General features: G+C 42.8%; 1 long non-coding RNA gene across 1 annotated transcript; it reads left to right on the forward strand.

The window, feature by feature from the left end:
- The first annotated feature begins 1,232 nt into the window (after nt 1-1,232).
- Nucleotides 1,233-6,023, forward strand: LOC147751570 (uncharacterized). Its single transcript, XR_015300043.1, has 3 exons — nt 1,233-1,282; nt 1,658-2,094; nt 4,238-6,023. It is a non-coding gene; the product is annotated as an uncharacterized LOC147751570 (long non-coding RNA).
- Nucleotides 6,024-12,448: the final 6,425 nt, after the last annotated feature.

Below are 12,448 nucleotides of genomic sequence, written 5' to 3' on the forward strand. Positions count from 1 at the left end.
GTCTGAGGAGACAATCTAGCTAAATGAAGTTTGGAATATAAACCAGAATTGATCTCTACTTGACTATTGTATTTTCTCTCTCCTCAAAAAGGAATTACATCATTTCCTTATTGTATTCCCAATCATAAGGTCTTTTGCAATGTTTTTATATATGTCTCTGTTTATTTTGTATTGTAACTTCTTTCTTTTTAACTGATTAGAATTGTATTTGTGACAGGGAACAATTATTTTCGGACATTTTGTCTGATATGTTTTTAATAATTCATTGAATAAATGGTATACATTTTTATTTTCATTGTTACATTTCCTCTGTTCATCTCACCGGTGTGCAATAAGTATTTATGGCAAAAATGTTGATTGATGTGTGATATTTACCCAAAGGGGATCTTTCTTTTGACAATTGTCCCCCTAATATACAGGATGTCTCTCCACCCCCTTTGATGGAGGCATACGTTCCTACTGGACCTTGTGGAAGTCGATTGCGAAGGTCCATTGGAAATCACTGTTCATTTCTGGCGGTTGTTAAAACTTCCTATATTTTCGCAATGGCCAGTATAATTGCCTGCAGCAGATTGTGATCAGAACTTAAGCTTGTTAGTAGCCTGACATAGTCTCAAGCTTCTATTGCGTATCTGGCAGAGTTCGAAAATGGAACTGTGTTATCCCTGTGCACTCGAAATAAACAAGTTGAATCCAAATTATTTAAGCGAGATATGGTTGGCGCCACATCTGACACACGGAGTCTGGCCGTGTGTCAGAGCAGAATACTTCTGGATTAAAAAACGTAATTCCCTACAACCGATTGGGATGAACGATCGGATTGAACATGTTTGTTTTCTGTAAATTTGTGTACATTTCTGACATTCGCTGATTCTATATCCTTGCTCCCATTCTCCATGTTATTTCAATTGTGTTCTCATTGAATTCTTATTGAGACATTAGAGTACGTTTGTATTGCGCCTCAACTTTCATAAGCGATTTATGTATTTCACTCATACATCTTTTTGTCTTCACTGATATTGTTGACACTTTTTCTCACACACTATGCATTTCATGTACACAGCGTTTCTTTATTATGTCCTTTACGTGTTTACGTTCCGCTTTTGCTTTTCACCCTATTCCACACTTGACTCGTTCATTCACCTCCTTGAAGCCGAGATACTCACATCACGTGACTAGGGACCAACGCACTTACGTTAAATCCCATTCGCCAACGCTTGTTGGACTTCCGTATCTTGGATCACTATTGTGGACAGTCAGACGCGGCTTGCCCGGTCTTGCTGTAAGTTTCCCGTATTTAATTCCTGCATGTTGTCATGATTTACCACACCCTCGCTTGCCTTTCCTACACAGTCTAAGCTTTGAATTTAGTTTGAGAGTACCTTAGTTCGAGATCACTTAATTCGAGAGTTCGGCACGATAATATACCACGTTTATCGCAGCATATTTTGGCACATCGGGAGCTTTTGGGAATTCTTCTCTTTTTATTTTGGCTGTTTTTGTGTTCTCCATTCACTACAATCGACCACTGGCCTCGTGCACGCAGCTGTTTCATTGTTCTGTTTATTTTGCACGTTTACTTCATTTAATAATTGTTTACTGTTGCTGATTAGAAAGGTGGAGTTTCTAATTTGGTCCTGTATTACTTATTTTACAGACCCCTGACGAAGGGTCTCTTGTGACAGACCCGAAATGCATTGGGTGTTTTGAAAGACCGTTAAATAAAGAAGATATGAGTCATAAGAATATCATTATGAACCACTGAACTTTTGAGGAATAAATTAATGGAAGTCATTTTGAAAGATCGTTTTATTGACGTCATTCGAATCTGTTGAAGATTGTGAAGAAACCATTGTTTTTCAATGAAAATTGAGCGCGCATCTTAGTGGTCAGGTGACCCTTTCCCACAATACGTTGTTGCATGTAAGAGTTCAATAATGCTCATCATCTCCCCAGGACGTAGTGCTGCTAACACACTTTAGAACACATGGAGCAGAACACAATACTGGAGAGAAGAGGGAAATGAAAAACACTGCAGCACCTCTGAAGTTGCCTTTTGACCTACTAATGACACTAGAGCGAATAAATACTTCAGTAAGTATCAGGGTATTATCTTAGATATTACATGAAGGACTGTAAGAAAAAACATGCATGGGTGGGTACATGTAACAAGTCATCAGTGATATAATTTGAGGTCTCAAGAGTGATGTAATGTGTGAGGTCAAAAGCACTGTATGACATAGGGTAAATTATTGTTAGTTTACAGGACAATAACTGTCAAATTTCAATTGCTCGTTCACTGAACCATAACTGGCATGTTTTAAGTTTCTGGTTTCGTTTTGTAACCATAACTTCACTCTTCACTTTACTATTCTAAATCCAGGGTTGGAATATTTTTGGACAACTTAAGAATTTCTCAAGTTTTTTAGGAAAGGTTTGAAAAGCCGTAATTTTGCAAGCGGTGCCCTGAGGGTGCAGATCAAGGTAACAACTACGAATAGCCTTCCAGTAGAGGGATAAGTGTAGGTAGGACCCTATGGCTGAGTATGGTCAGAGGTCACAGGTCAGGCTTAACATATGGTGGCTGACTGGCAAGGGTGAGGCACAGGCTTTGCCTCATAGCGAGCCCCTGCAGTCCATCGCCAATGAATAGAGTCAAAGGCTTTGCAGAAGTGGTTGGACACTGATGAAAGGTATGGTGGAAGGCCTAGCCAGAAGCCAGGCCCTGCACTTCAACCCTATAATGTTTTGACTTCAGACCCTTGGTCTCACTCTCACTGCTCAAAATCAAAGGCTATCCTCTGTGGAGGTTGTGCGCCTGTAATTATCGGATTGCAAGGCCTGGGCCCAGCTCACACTATGTGCCCCACCTCTACTAAAGTGCACCTAGAGATGTTGGGGCTCTGATCCTGACCTGTAATGCAATTCGTTCAGCCCTTGCTGCCTACAGGTTAAGTAAGTGAACAGTGGAGTTTGGCCATTAGCGTAAGTTTGAAACAGAGTCTGCATGCTCAATCACTGGTTTAGTTAGAGTACAATCCGTATAAAAAAATCATAATATTTAGTCAGCGCCTCCTTGTGCTCACCCGTCCCTCGTATATGTCCTTTTCTTTATTTTCAAGACATGCAAACTGAGCCCTGTGATGACATGCTGCAACAATTTCTCTGTTGCAGCCACCCAGTCAAACCCTTTCAGATCCACCAATCCATCTTTTGATCCACCCGGCCGCAGACCGCAGAAGGTAACAGAGGTGGGGCAAAGGGGCTGGGTGGGGGGAGGGATTTCGACAAGACGATGACAAGGGAAAATTAATTATTTATTTAATCTTCCCATGTCATCGGTCGTCGAAATCACCCCCACCCATGGCCCCAACGCTCTTACATGCCCGGGCCACAGCTGGATACACCTTCAATTTCTTCAGAAATATGTAAGATGATACCTCTGCAATATTGTTGAGAAGAATGCCATTCTTATGAAAAAAGAAAACTCTTGAGTATTACATTGTAATTGCATTAACATAGTGTTTACTACCCTAGATATTCTGTGGAATCACTTGGAATCTTAAAAGGAGTAATTCAGTGGAGAATACACATGTAGGCACTTTGCATTGAGATTATATATACACTAAGAGTGAGACCACGCTTAATCATTGTTATTATCAGGATCAAAAGGCCATGTGATGCCACTTCTTGTGATGTCACCAGCAACTGATTATTTGGATGACATCACATCTGCTACCCTTGGAATTTTGGTGAATTGTCACATATCACAGCCTACTGAATGGCTGTATGTTATGAAGGAAAAGGTTGGTCGTGTTTATGCATTTAAAATGTTTTTGTCACTTTTGTCACACTGAGCCTACTTGGGATGTCAATGCACCCAAATGTCATGGAAGTAACATTACTATCCTTGACCCCAGAGTAAGAAGGTAATGAATTAGAAACTACAGAATGTAAATACGGTTTCAAGAGCTCTGCTTACTTTATCTAAACATGGCTGCCGGCAGCATCCCTGAAACAAGGGTAGAAAAGGCTGCCCCAGCTCTGGTCAATGCCAAGCGTGGGGTAGCATTGTTATACTTGCTTACCAGCAATTGTTGACTGTGATTTAATCAGATGTAACAAATAATTTTCTCCTTTAAAAGCACAGTGCTGCACAATGTAGAACTCTTGAAAATCTAATTTATTGGCATCCGTTCATAATGTCAGCCCTCTCACCAATATTCCTTTTTTGCAGATTGTGACATTTTGCAGATATTGTGACCCAGTGGAATTACTGGCAGTTTGCAAATGCCTAGTGGGAGGTCTGCTGTCCCTTGTAGGGATCCATCTTTGCCATTGCAGAGGTTGGCATGCATTTGTGGAATTCAACCTGCATAATGGACACCGAGGCAGGATATCTGGTAACGCTCTGAAAACTGCGTTTGCTTGATACACCAGGCACAGCACAAACCTTGGTTTGGATAGCAGATGCTGCCTAAACACTGTGATGGAAGCCAGCCATTGGTACATCAGGCCCATTTTTAGGTTTTGCCTGCACAGCGCTTGCTTGTTTGCAATATAAACTTAACATCCTGCCTCCTCTCTTTCCTATCTCCTCATTGGTTCCTGTTTGTGCCAGTTACCTTTCCTCCATTTCTATTGGCTGTAGCATATTTTCCCGCATTTACCAATGCTTCTTCCACATCTACTTCTCTTATCAGTTTCCTGCGGCCGAAATAATGTTAACATCCACTTTGGTGGAACTATATTTTCATTATGTTTTGCCTTTCACTCCTGCTTAATATTTATACAGAAGTGTATCACCCGGAGAGATTGAGGGTCATATTTTCAAGAAGGGTGTTAAAATTATCGCTGCTTTAGTTAGAACATGGGCTTCTATGGGACTTCACAAGGGCATATTATCAAGCCCATTATCGCTGCTTGATAATTTTAACACCGTTTCGTGATAACATGCCCTAAGTGATTTGCATAGAATCACAGGATGTTGCTCGGCTGCGCCAAGACTTGAACCGGGATCCACAGCTTGAGTCAGCAGCTCTGGCCACTGCATCACATCCTCGCCGCTCCCGTGTTATCTGTCAGGGAGCTCTATCCTTCTCCCCGGTGACGATTGATGAAAACAGCTCTTCATTCATTACATAGGCGAAACTGATGCATTACCAATGCTTGTTAACATTGCCTGGCATGTTCAGCTGCATTTTGCGTTTTTGGGCAAAGGGTGATTGTAGTCCATGCAAGTGAAGGACAGAAGCAACAAAAGGACAAAGGATTATCTAGTTTTAAAAGGCAATATACGTCATTGTAGAACATGAATAGAAGGTCCAAGATGAACTCCAGACAGGCCCTTATAAAAAGAAAGCGGATAATTCGGCTTTTATGTCGCTGCGAAAGCACAGGATGCCTTCTCTGTCCATTTATAAAAGATAAATGTGATTGTTTTGCTTTACTTCAACTTCATTTGCCAGCTGAGAGTTGAACAAAACCCCTTTTTATCATGAACCTACCTAAAAGCATTCTTGCTTCCAAATGCACAGATTTTAAAATCGATGATCAATCAAGTTCATCATCTGCTGCCAAGGTCAACTCGAATTCAATGAAAATACTTTAATAAAATCCCATGTGCATCTTTCCTCCATAAAGTACATGAATACCAAACGTGTATCCTAATAGTGCAGGAATTGATGTAAGGTGCTTTATGTACTTTAGAATCCAAATTGCTAAATAAGAGAGATTATGTATTCGTAGGAATCTGAATGGATTAGATATATATCATTTCCATTACATAACATTTTTGTTCAAGGACAATGGAGAGTTGTTTTAGAAACATTTTGCATATTAAAGGCATTCCTTTCACATAGAATATATCAATATTACAACAATGAAAATACTATTGAGATCATGATATTTAAGTTTTAACATAAGGAATCAGGCACGGGTGGTAAGCACTACTGCCTGTGAGGTAAGGCGAGTCAGGAGACAGGGAGTAAGTTTAATAAAAACAAAGAATGACAAATCCAAAATGGTGGAGGATTTTCTGTAAATGTGTGTGCTTATGGCGATCAGTTTGGTGGGTGCATGAGTGCGTGAGTGACTCCTCATTTTTGTTTGGACTTTCACTTGGAGGTTACACCTTCTTGTATCGTCAGAAATCTCCAGTTGATAGTTTAAAAAAAAATCAATATTTATGCTTTCACAAAAACCTGTTGAACAGTTAAGACTGTGACCATCATATTTCAGAATCATGTCAGTTATTATTGCAGTGCCCACCCAAACCGGCTGTTGTTGCCCTCTTCTACATTGGTGCATCATCTTTGTCTCTTCCTCCCTCCTCAACATAAACATCCTTCATATTCCAATATGTCCATAGCCTGTGGATGTACCGGAGATTCCCCCTGCGTGTCCAAGCTGATCGAGAGTGACCCACACAAGAGAATCTTGTGTAGAGGGCAGTGCCTCACCAGCAGCCTTGGGCCCTGGTCCACCCTGTGTTCCTGTCTTCTTGAAGGCATCCAGCAATTCCCCCCAGGTCTCTAGGGGGCATATTACCAAGGCAGGCGAAATGAAATTATCGCCGCTTTTGCAGCCGTTTTTGGCTGCAAAGCGGCGATAATTTCATCGCCCTATTAGCAAGCTAGCGACAGCTTGTAGGTGATAGCGAGCTATTTAGGGCCCGCTTTGCATGTCAGCGATATTTATCGCTAATGACATGCAAAGTGGGTATACCCAACCTGTTAGCGACAACTTCTTAGCCTGTATATCCAATGGGAGGTGGATATTCATGTTAAGACCCTATTAGCGATAATGCCTGAATATCGCTGAATTTCCAGCGATATTCACGCATTTCGCCGCTATCGCCGGATATTTTTTCGCTTTGGAGATAAACGTTGCTAATAGCACGTTATCTCTGTGATAAAATCCGGCAATGTGCGACGATAAAAAAAATGTTGCTAAGCTTATTTAGCGATAAATATCGCTAGTTGTTGATAATATGCCCCCAGGTCTTTGTGGATTTTAACATCAGCACAAGATCAGTGAAGGTGCATTTCCTAGCCAATGTCCATTCAATCATCTCTCTTATATACTGGCCCCTGCAGAGCTTCATGTACCTAGCTACCCCATAGCCACCCGTCTTTCAGCCAACAGCAGTGCCAATTGCAGGGATTTAGAGTGCATTTTACCCCGCTTGGGGCGCTGCATGATACCCTGTAGGTGCTGCTTGGGGTCAAGGTCCAATGTCAACCCTGTCGTCTGCAGTAGCTTTGCAACCATGTCTAGCCAAACAGTATGCACCTCCCTACACAGACACGTCATATGTGAGAACATAGTCCTCCTGCACCTACTACATGGACATGCATTTGAAAGTCCCACATATATATTATGGAGCTTAAGGAGTGTAAGATATGTGTGGTGCAAAAAACTTCAAATGACGTAGTTTAAACCTAGCATACCCAGAAACCGCCTTAACGAATGCTAAAAGCGGTACAAAAGGGGGTGGTGATAGACAGAGCATCTGAGTCAATCAAACACTCACACCCAGTCAAAAGATCTGGGTTTAATCCATCACCGTTCTCTAGCCCACTCTGCCACCCTAGTTCAGACATGGCCATATGCACATCAGTCTGATCCTGTGCCTCATGGGAACAGTCCAGCCCGAACTGCCAAGCCATGTCTTCCCTGGACCGGAAACAAGCTTCCGAGGACCGGTTTCTGGCATTCCAGCTGTCTTCAGCCCGGCTTGCTTGAATCCAGTGGCAAAGTGAGCAAGGGACTCACGTCTGAGCATACCCTGCCACACTTATGGCAGCCAAAAGAGGCACAAAAGGGGGTGGTGATGGACGGAGCATCTGAGTCAATCAAACACTCGCACACAGTCAAAAGATCTGGGTTTAATCCATCACTGTTCTTTAGCCCACTCTGCCTCCCCAGTTCAGACATGGCCATATGCAAATCAGTCTGACCCTGTGCCTCATGGGAACAGTCCAGCCCGAACTGCTAAGCCATGTCTTCCCTGGACCGGAAACAAGCTTCCGAGGACCGGTTTCTGGCAACTAATGCTAAAGCCTATTTCTATTCCCCGTCCGTGAGTTGTACCCCAATCTCATCTCCACATGCCTCTCTGACTGCCAAGTGCTCTCTGTGTTAATCTGACCTAGGAGCTCTGTATGACCAGGACACTGTGGGGAATACTTACAACAAAATGTCAGAGTGTGATGTTATGCCAAACTTGGTAACGCCATAGTCTGACATTTTTAAAATGCAGGGATGATCTGCATTTATAAAAATATGGCGCACCTATGTGTTTCCTCTAGCACTGGTACTAAAAAAGCTGCCTAGCACCAGCGCAGGCACCCATATGCCATGTTGCAAGGGTGCCTGCACTGCAGGGGCAATTGTTTATGTACAAGAATGTGAACTCCCTGCCCATAAACTAACTTGAAAGGCGATTTGCTCTTTACATGTGTGCTGCAGGATTCAGCACACATCAAAAGAGCAAAAAATGAGGAGAAATTAATTATTTCTGCTAGTACTGCCACTCTAAGACCAGGTATTTCCTGGTCTTAGTTTTTGGAGCTGCCATACCTTGTAAATATGGGGCAATGTCAAAAAGTTATGGATGTTGTGGTGGAACGCCCACTGCAACACCCATTGCTCGATTGCATGACACACCTCGTCAGTCCCATCTCCCACATATGGCATTATGTGGGGCAAGTGTTGCATATTGTGTGCTGTGCTGTACACAGGTATAAATATGCATTAAACCTCGCGGACCAGTGAACCTATCAGTAGTCTCAGCCTCATCGCCAGGTTCTTGGCATCTGCATTTATCATTGTGAGGAGTCTATAGGATGCAACCTCTGATGCATCCCCGTCTGGTTTCACCACCAAGCATATCTGGCCTTCCTGCATTGATTGCAGCAACTCCCTTCCGAGTTTGTGCCTTTAGGATAACTTCCAACAGTTTCTCAGTAAAAAGCACCAAAAGCACCTGGTAGAAGTCCGCCGGGAAGCCCTCGCCACCCAGGGCCTTATTTTTTTTACAGTGCCCCCAAAGCCTCTTTCTGCTCCTCAAGAGTGACCTCCTCCGGATCTCATCCAGAACGTAAGGGAGATTCAGTCTGGCAAAAAAGGAGTTTATTTCCCCCAAGTCTCCAGTTGTCAGGCTGCAATACACCTGCATCAAGTGACTCCAGAATGCAGAATTGATAGCGGTCTGTGTTGTGTCTCTAATCCCTTCTGGTCTCTGTAGCATCACTACCATTGCCATGTATCTGTCCCTCCTCAATATCTTGGCCTGTAGTGTACTAATCAACCTCGCTCTGCAGGAGTTGCCTGTAATCAGTTCAAGTTAATTCTTCCAACCGATCAGCCGTCTTCCCCTAGGACCTACGTCTCTTGGTGAGACCAAGCCCAGCGGTCTCCCTTTCCACTTCTCTGTGCTGCAAATCAGCTAATAAGGCCTACAGCTGAGTTAGTTCTCTCAGTAGCTGTATTTTCACTCCATAGACCTTCCCCAGACATACCCCTTGGGTCACTGAGTGTTTCCCATTCATGCCCTCTAGTGGTGATGGCACGCCCGTTGCTCTCCAGGTAAGCCGCCATTTGCGTACCCAAGTCCTCCCAAAGATTATTGCCCAACAGCGTCACGGTGGAAGACTCCAGGCAGTTATCACCCCTCTCTTGCTACTCTATTGCAGCTCAACCCTAAAGCGCAAGTAGTTTGAAAAGATACCATGCCAAGTACCAGGCATCTTGTATCCTGGTCCGCATGTTGTCGGTCCTCGGCATTCTATTAAGCCTGCTATCAGTGTTATGAGGCAAGGAATAACAGGAGAATTCTATTTCAGTTGGGTAGAGCGCCCTGTATTACCCATCACCTATTGTGGTGTAGAGACCATGTAATGTTTGTGTCCCATCATGGGATACCTATCCAGGCCCCATCAAAACATAGCTAAAGTCACCGGCCCAGAGCACTGGGACACCAACGCACTCCAACAGTAAATCCTGATCCGAGGGTAGAAGCCACTGTCATCTGGTAAACAACCATCATCACAAATCTTTTATCCCGCATACCATCACCCTGTATACCTTGACAAGGCATCTACCATGACTCTGCAATGCCATTACAACGCATGGCATTACATTTTATATGCTTTTACCACGCATGATTTTACAACGAAATTCGTTGTAAATGCATGAATGGTAAAAGCATATGTTTTTTAAATGTAAGTATAAGGTAAGTACAGGGTTTGGGGTTGGGGTGTAGGGGTATATGTTATGGGGATTCAGGGGTAATTTTAGGGTTATGTGTATGTTTGAGTTTTAGGGTGCTGGGGTACTTTTAGGGGTGGATGTTTTTGGGTTTTAGAGTGTAGAGGGTAATTTTAGGGTGTGTTTTGATTTTGGGGTACTGGGGTAATTTTAGGCCCCAGGGTTGGTTAGGGTTTTGGGGTGTGGTGTATTGTTAGGGTTTCAGGGTGTGTTTAAGGTTTTGGGCTGCAGGGGTATTTTTGGGGTTCAGGATGCGTTTAAGGTTTTGGGGGAAGGGGTATTTTTGGGGTTCAGGGTGCATTTAGGTTTTGGGGTGCAGGGGTATTTTTGAGGTTCAGGGTGTGTTTAGATTTTCGGGTGCAGGGGTAATTTTAGGGGTCAGGGTGCGTTTAAGGTTTTGGGGTGGAGGGGTATTGTTTGGATTCAGGGTGAATTTAGGTTTTGGGGTGCAGGGGTAATTTTGGGGATCAGGGTGCGTTTAAGGTTATGAGATGCAGGGGTATTTTTGGGATTCAGGGTGCATTTAGATTTTGGGGGGCTGGGGCAATTTTAGGGGTCAGGGTGCGTTTAAGGTTTTGGGGTACAGGGGTATTGTTGGGGTTCAGGGTGCATTTAGGTTTTGGGGTGCAGGGGTAATTTGGTGGTTAAGGTGGTTTAGGGTTTTGATGTGTAGGGGGAATTTTAAGGGTTCAGGGTGCATTTAGGGTTTTGGGGTGCAGGGTTATTTTTGGGGTTCAGGGTGCATTTAGGTTTTGGTTGCAGGGGTACCTTTTGGGTTCAGGGTTCATTTAAGGTTTTGGGGTGCAGGGGAGTTTTTGGGTTTCAGCGTGCGTTTAGATTTTGGGGTGCACGGGTAATTTCAGGGGTCAGGGTGGTTTATGGTTTTGAGATGTAGGGTGAATTTTTTGGGTTCAGGGTGCGTTTAAGGTTTTAGTGTTCAGGGTGTGTTAGGGTTTTGGGGTGGTGGGGAATTTTTTTGGTTCAGGGTGGGTTTAGTTTAGATCACATATATATATATATTCACTGAAAAAACCATTGGTTATAGACCATATATAGTTAGGGATTAGCCTTTTCAAAACCTTATTTTACTCACACAAAACCATTGAAATTTCATATATAGTTAGTTCCACTAACTATATATCGCGCACCCGCAATCCACTGCTGATGATGTCACATATTACATCATTCATGACATGGTTAGTGACATCTCAAATGACATCACTGATGACATCTCAAATAAATAAGGTTTTGAAAAGGCTAATCCCTGACTATATATGGTCTATAACCAATGGTTTTTTCAGTGAATTTTCAAGGTTTTGTAAATGCAAATTCCTAACTATATATGGCCTATAACCTATGGTTTTTTCAGTGAATTTCATTGGTTTTTTAATAGCAAATATCAAAAGCTGTAAAATGTCAAGTACGTGATAGGTAAAAACTTTTTCGTGTTTATGCACGCTGATGTGCTTTGAACGCTGCCCCCCTCCCCTCTTTTCTCTTAGTAGTACTCTCTCTTTGCAGATAGTGAAGAGTAGTTAACGCAGGCCTTTACCCCCATTGTAATCCGTCGTGCCTGCTTGTCTCTCCATTTGATTGATTGTTATCCAATCATTTACTGTTTTACAATTGATTCTCTTTGGTTCATTCTCTATTTACAAACAAGCACAAAGTCGCAATACTCTGTTTAGTCTTTGCAGATAGTGAAAAATCGTGAAAAATCGTGTAAAAAAATTAAAGTAATCGAGCAAAATCAGTAGGCCACTAATTGGATCTCTTTTTGACCTCGCTAAAATAGAAACATTAGGAACAACCCTTCATGAGAAATACGAAAATAGTGAGATGAACTGAGCTCCACACCATGAGGGCTGCAAGACAGCTCGGCTCCGTCACCCACCCCGCCCAAAATAACGACAAACCCTATGCAAATATTAAAAATATAGACAACACACCAGCAAAGTAACAGGGTAAAACATTTTATTAAATAACTATTTACATTACGTTGGTTTATGAGATGATGTCAGTAGTGGACCGATGTGTGAATAGGTCGGAAGCAGCACAAGGCGCCAAGATCCGGATGGCAAGTCCTGGATGTTGGGTGCCATAGTTCAGAGTTCTGAGTTTGAGCCTTTTTCAATGCCTGTGCTTTGTTGTTTCCCCTCCATCAAAAACAAAAAAA

The sequence above is a fragment of the Lissotriton vulgaris genome, chromosome 1_1 (assembly GCF_964263255.1).
Source record: "Lissotriton vulgaris chromosome 1_1, aLisVul1.2, whole genome shotgun sequence".
Classification (NCBI taxonomy): Eukaryota; Metazoa; Chordata; class Amphibia; order Caudata; family Salamandridae; genus Lissotriton; species Lissotriton vulgaris.